The sequence below is a fragment of the Podarcis muralis genome, chromosome 5 (assembly GCF_964188315.1).
Source record: "Podarcis muralis chromosome 5, rPodMur119.hap1.1, whole genome shotgun sequence".
Classification (NCBI taxonomy): domain Eukaryota; kingdom Metazoa; phylum Chordata; class Lepidosauria; order Squamata; family Lacertidae; genus Podarcis; species Podarcis muralis.
The window spans coordinates 61,128,686-61,134,685 of record NC_135659.1 but is presented as its reverse complement, the minus strand read 5'-3'; positions in this window follow the sequence as shown (position 1 = coordinate 61,134,685).

The window sequence follows — 6,000 nt, the reverse complement described above, 5'->3', positions numbered from 1 at the left end:
ATTTCTTTCCTGATGCATGGCTCCTGTCCACTCTAAGTCCCCTCTCACACAAACAGTCTTCAGGCAAGATCTTAACAAAGTTATAAATGTAAAGGCAAGCTACTGCCCGCCACTCTCTCTGTCTGGTTTTTTCCTCTCTCTTTGAGCATGGCTGCTCTGCTCTCTGAATGGGCAAAAGGTAAAGACTGAGGAACCTCTCAGCTAACAACAACCAAGGTAGGCTGGTGTGGTGCAGCAATACTGCAGGGCTGACTTCCTGACACCCGTGACACTGCTGCTGTGGGCCAGGACAGTGAGAACTAGCAATGCATAGAGATAGAAGGATTAAATGCATTTTTATGCCTCTTTTCATTCAAATGAATCCTGAAGTGGCTTACAAACAATAGCTATTGCTATCACCACCACTGCACATAGGCAGGCAGAGATAAATTTGCAGGGCAGTCCTCTACATGCCTTCTCAGAAGTCAATCCCATTGAGTTCAGTTAAGCTTCCAATCCCAGTTAAGTGGGATAGAGGCCTGCACTCTCTCAGCTGTTAAGTGGAAATGTATGTAAATATAATATTTTCTCATTGCTGAGCTACGAAAAAGCTGATCCAGAAGCAGAAAGATTAGTGAGGCAGCAAGGAAAGTGCCCAGATGCTAATCTCCCCACAAAATGAAAAAGATGAAAGAGTCTTGGGGCACTTGAAAGGCTAACAAATGTATTATGGCATCAACTTTTGTGGACTGGAGTACACTTTATCAGATGGAACAAGGCCCATGATCCTCTGCAGATGTACAGCCAAACCCTTTGCATCTTTATGCAGAAGCAAGTCCAGCTGTGTTCAGTGGGGCTTATTCCTAGATAGGTGTGGAATGGATCACAGCTTATAAATGTTGTGGAAGAGAGTGTGTTAGGCACCATTGGCATTATACATTTATTTATTTATGCATAAAAGATAGGTACTGTAAAGGTAAAAGGTAAGGTAAAGGACCCCAGACAGTTAAGTCCAGTCAAAGGCGATGTTGGGGTGCGGCGCTCATCTCACTTCAGGCCGAGAGAGGCAGTGTTTATCTGGAGACAGCTTTCCGGGTCACGTGACCAGCATGACTAAACCGCTTCTGGTGCAACAGAACACCGTGATGGAAGCCAGAATGCATGTAAATGCTGTTTACCTTCCTGCAAGGTAAAAATTAAAATCAGAGACCACCAGTTAACTATTGTGGAAAGATTACCTGCATAAAGCTGGTGCATAAAAGAGTTTTTAGCAAGGTTATAGATGCTGGAATAGAAGGTGTACATCTGTAACATTTTGGTTGCCCTGATACAGATTTTGGAATTATCACTATTGACTCCTAATGATGCAATTCAATGGTTCTCCAATCTGCCATTCTGCTAGCACAGCATTGCGTGGTGAGGCCCTGGGCCCCATAGTTACCACAGTTTAAACAGCCAATGGCCATGCCCCCCAGCCAACCCAATTGGTCGGCCAGGGGGCACGACATGGCTGGGTGCCCTAGTGATGTGGGCAGCATCCTTCCGCCCACTGCTGGGTCACCACAAGGTCCTAAAGCCCCTCCCGCAATGCAGTCCCCCAGAAAAGGGGAACTGACATCCCAAAACAGAGTTTCTGGGGAGGTGCTGAACCCCCCCCTCCACCCCCATCCAGTGTGAGCAACAGGGCTAAAGATGTGGCCGCAGCTCCATCACGCCTTCTCACTGCTCAGCTGGAATCTGGATTGGTCTGCCAATTCATACAATCAAATATGCTGATAAATTCTAGTTCAGCAATTTTACACAGAGATCTTCCTTGATTGGTGCCATTCAGGTCAGCAGCTATGAGACCGGGATGTTCTTCCACTGTTTTTTGACCATTGCCATTTTTTAATGTCAGATGAATGTTCACTTATTGTTGACTTCTTTGTCCCATGGTCACTGTATTAATCTAGTGTGCATTTGAGCTTTACACAGAAGTGTCACAGACTGTTCCTCCTGCTTTGAGTTTACCATTTCCCCTTGCTATATCCCAGTTGCAACACTTCATAAAAGATTATTGGTTTGTTTGTTTTTTGAAAAGGAAAGAGATAAAATTAACAATAACCTCATCCGTTTCCACATTTCTGTATATATTTAGACATCTTATCTTGGGCCAAACTACAGTGGTAGGTGTTAACATCTGAAATGCATTAAAACAGGGTGCCAACCCCTGTAGGCCTGGAGGAGGAATGCAACTCTTTTCTCCCCTACTGTGGTGCTGAGGAAAACCCCTCTTCTGATGCTAGGACTTGCTTCAGCAGAAAACCCATCAGCACCAATGGGGAATCCCCTCCTCCCCCTCCAAGCAAATAATAGCTTCAGAAACACAGCAGGGGTGAAAAGGGGGTTAAATTCCTCCCCCATGGCTGCTCTGGTTTTATTATCAGTCCTCTCAGCTGATACTAATCACACCACAAAACAAACAAACAACAACCTTTTAGGCTGGATGCAGAGGCTGCATTCCATGTAATGTCAAGCATACTAGTTTCCTCCTTGAAAATATGGTAAGAGTGGTCATTTCCCCCTTCAGTATTTTTCTCCTACGCCAGCATGTGCTGGCATCTGTCCTCAGATACCACTATTGCCCTGCAGGGCTGAGATCACCTGGAGGCACAACTATGCATTTGAATATATAGGAATGACACCTACAGCAATGTATTGGAGCTGGCCGACAGTAATTCCCGTGGTGAGTCAAGGCCATTTAGCTATGTCTCCCAACAATGGGCAACAATAAATACTTCTAAGGACAGAGAAGACACAATGCAGATCTGTTTACTTTTAGCTTCCTGCGTTCAGAAATGTTGAGGGACCTTGGAATGTCTTACACAACCGGAAACTGAGACACCACCCCCTGCAAACTATTCCATTCTTCCTCTATTTATCACCCAGATAAAGCCTGGCAAATAGATGCTCTGCTTCGGCTACAACATTCTTGGGATGGTTTTTCCCCCCAAGGCTAAGCTAGACGATTGCATCATGTTGACAGGGAGCTGCAAATGTTTTGGGAAAGTTTGATGAGTGTGAAGTGTTTATAAAATGATCATAGAATCTGCCCCTGTGTTTGCCTGGCTGCATCTTCTGAGACAGGAAACCCTATTTGAATAAAGGAAGAAGAATGATCCCTCCAATGCTTTCTGTTCAGTTGGCTTTCAACCAATCTCTTATGGCTGCTGGCTAGCAGCTCCTTCTTCTTCACTTGCGGCTGCTTTGCTATGAGGCCAGGTTCAAGGTACTTGCGTCAATTCACAAAGCCCTGTTTTATTTTATTTTTTTAAATGGGAACAAAGTCCCTTAAGGGGCATCCGATTCCTTATATTCCACCTCCACCACTGAAGTCCTCTGATGTGGCACTTCTAGTGGTTCCCCACTAGGGACTTACAGTGGCAAACCTACATTTTGGGGGGCCCTGAAGTTTGAGCTGTTCTGGGGGCCCCTTCGCAACTAGCAATGTGGCCTGAGTAACCACTGTTATCTTCTTCCATGGAGTTGTTCCCTAACAGATCATACCATTAAAAAATAAAAATTAAGCACTACATTTCAGATTTTGCTTAAAAGGGCTGTACCGTGACACTCCATTTTTACATCTTCTGTGCTACTGACTCTCAAGCTTGTTGTGTGACTCAAATTGGGTTGACTATTTTTTAAGCTTTTAATTTTTAATTTTAATTGCTTTTCATTTTTAAGCAATGTAAATTTGCCTCTGGGGTCTCTCCAGGATTAAGGGTCCTGAATCTTAAGCTTCATTCGTTTCATAGTAGATCTGTCACTGGGAACCTAGTCTCTATTGATGAGTACATGGCCTTGAGGAAATAACAATCCCCCTTTGCACAGTTTACTGCTAATATCTACTTAGCATCTGTTGCCTTCTGAATAGTTGAGAAGATTATTTATTCACATATAAAAGCAAGCTAACAAATAAGGAAAGGGAAAGAGGTGGCTTACAAACCTAGGGCATTTTACATACTAAGGCTGCAATACTAACCCCACTTACCTGGGAGTAAGCTCCCACTGAATTTGAAAATGCTTACTTCTGAGTAGACCTGGTTAGGATTGCCCTGTAATCTGATACTCATTTTTGGTATCAGGAGAGGTTTTTCCCACACACCTTTCACAAGGAAATGTGTTAAGAGCTGATACTCATTAACAAGTTGAGATAAACAAGGTGCCTTTCATGCAGAACTAGTAGCTAGTATGTGTAAAACTCACTGCAGATTATCTGAAGGCAAGACTAAGTAAAGCAGGTTGGGGGTGGGGAGGCCATTAGACAGGGAAGGAGAAAGAGGGAATGACACAAAATTAGATGATCAGGGTATATTAAGAGTTAAAACAGAGAGCACTCTTCTTCATTCCTTCCATTCCCTCAGCCAGTGACCCCCTCACTATTATAAAGCCCCCCAATTGCTCTTGATAAGCATCAAGGGCCATAGAGCAAGATGAAGTGTTAGTTACTGTCTGACATTTCCCATCATTTTGTGAATTTGAAGTGGATCCTGAGGATTCTGTTTCCTTGGTGGTGAAAGCAAATAGTTCTTGATAATGGAGGGGTCTATAGGCACATTAGCCGTCCCCCTCAAAGGCAGGGTGGGTGGGTGGGTGGAAGGGAAAGCAGCTGCCCAGAGGGAGGAAAACCTAAACCTTTGGTTTCTTATTCCATCTCATGTCCTTCTGTTTTATATTTCCGTGCTTGATCTTTCTTATCAAACGGCTTCCTGCAAAAGATCAAATGCAAACGGCAAGCATAGAATGTGACATGGAATGTCTTGTGACCACATCAAAGGGAATAATTAAAAAGTTGTGTCGGAGGCTTAGGAGCCCATCATGGTACATTGGCCACGAAGCATAAAAACACTCGGCAAAAGGTGAGACGTTAAAATATCATAACTTGAGTATTACACAGCAATAACTTAACAGTATATGCCTGTGTGTGTGTGTGTGTGCAGACTGAGCCCAGTGTTTCTGAGGAGAAACATGATGGCGATAAGAGGATGCCTGCTGCATCAGACCAAAGATCTGTGGACCCCAAGGTTATGCTTCCATCCACAGCCAACAAGATGCCTCTAGAAGGGAGATGCTCACACACAAGGCATATAATGGCAACAGCTATCCCATGTGGTGTGTCCTCAGCATCTAGTGCTTAATGCTGGAGACCTGGAAACCACTGTTCAGTAGACAATCCCCATCATCAGCCCTTAGGAGTCATGCTATGCTCTCAGTTGGGATCTCGGAGTGAGAGGACTCAACTGGCAACACAGGAAAGTGCCATTAACTGGAAACATCAAAGTGCAGAGATGCATACCTGCAGTAATCCCTAGTGATAGTATGTTGTTCCATGAATTGATTAGTCTTCCTCATTTGACCCCAACTACAAGGCTAATGCGGGTGGTGCTGTGGGTTAAACCACAGAGCCTGGGACTTGCCGATAAGAAGGTCGGCGGTTCGAATCCCCGCAGCGGGGTGAGCTCCCATTGCTCGGTCCCTGCTCCTGCCAACCTAGCAGTTCGATAGCACGTCAAAGTGCTAGTAGATAAATAGGTACCGCTCCAGCGAGAAGGTAAATGGCGTTTCCATGCACTGTTCTGGTTCGCCAGAAGCGGCTTAGTCATGCTGGCCACATGACTGTACACCAGCTCCCTCGGCCTGTAAAGCGAGATGAGCGCTGCAACCCCAGAGTCGGTCACAACTGGACCTAATGGTCAAGGGTCCCTTTACCTTTACCTTTACCTTTACAAGGCTAATGAGCAACAGTTCATCCTGCCATGGGTTCAGCTCTTTGGTTAACAGTACCTGTCGGCCCCTAGGAGCCCTTCCATCTTCTAAGTTGAATTTATTGAAGGCATTTATTTATTTAGTGTATGAGTTGCCTAAAGCAAAGCAAGTGACGTCCAGAGTAAAACAGACAAAACTGAAACATAATGTACAGTTTGATTGGAAAGCCACAAATCAATAAAACCAACCCAGCATCAGTGCAACAATAAAAGCCAA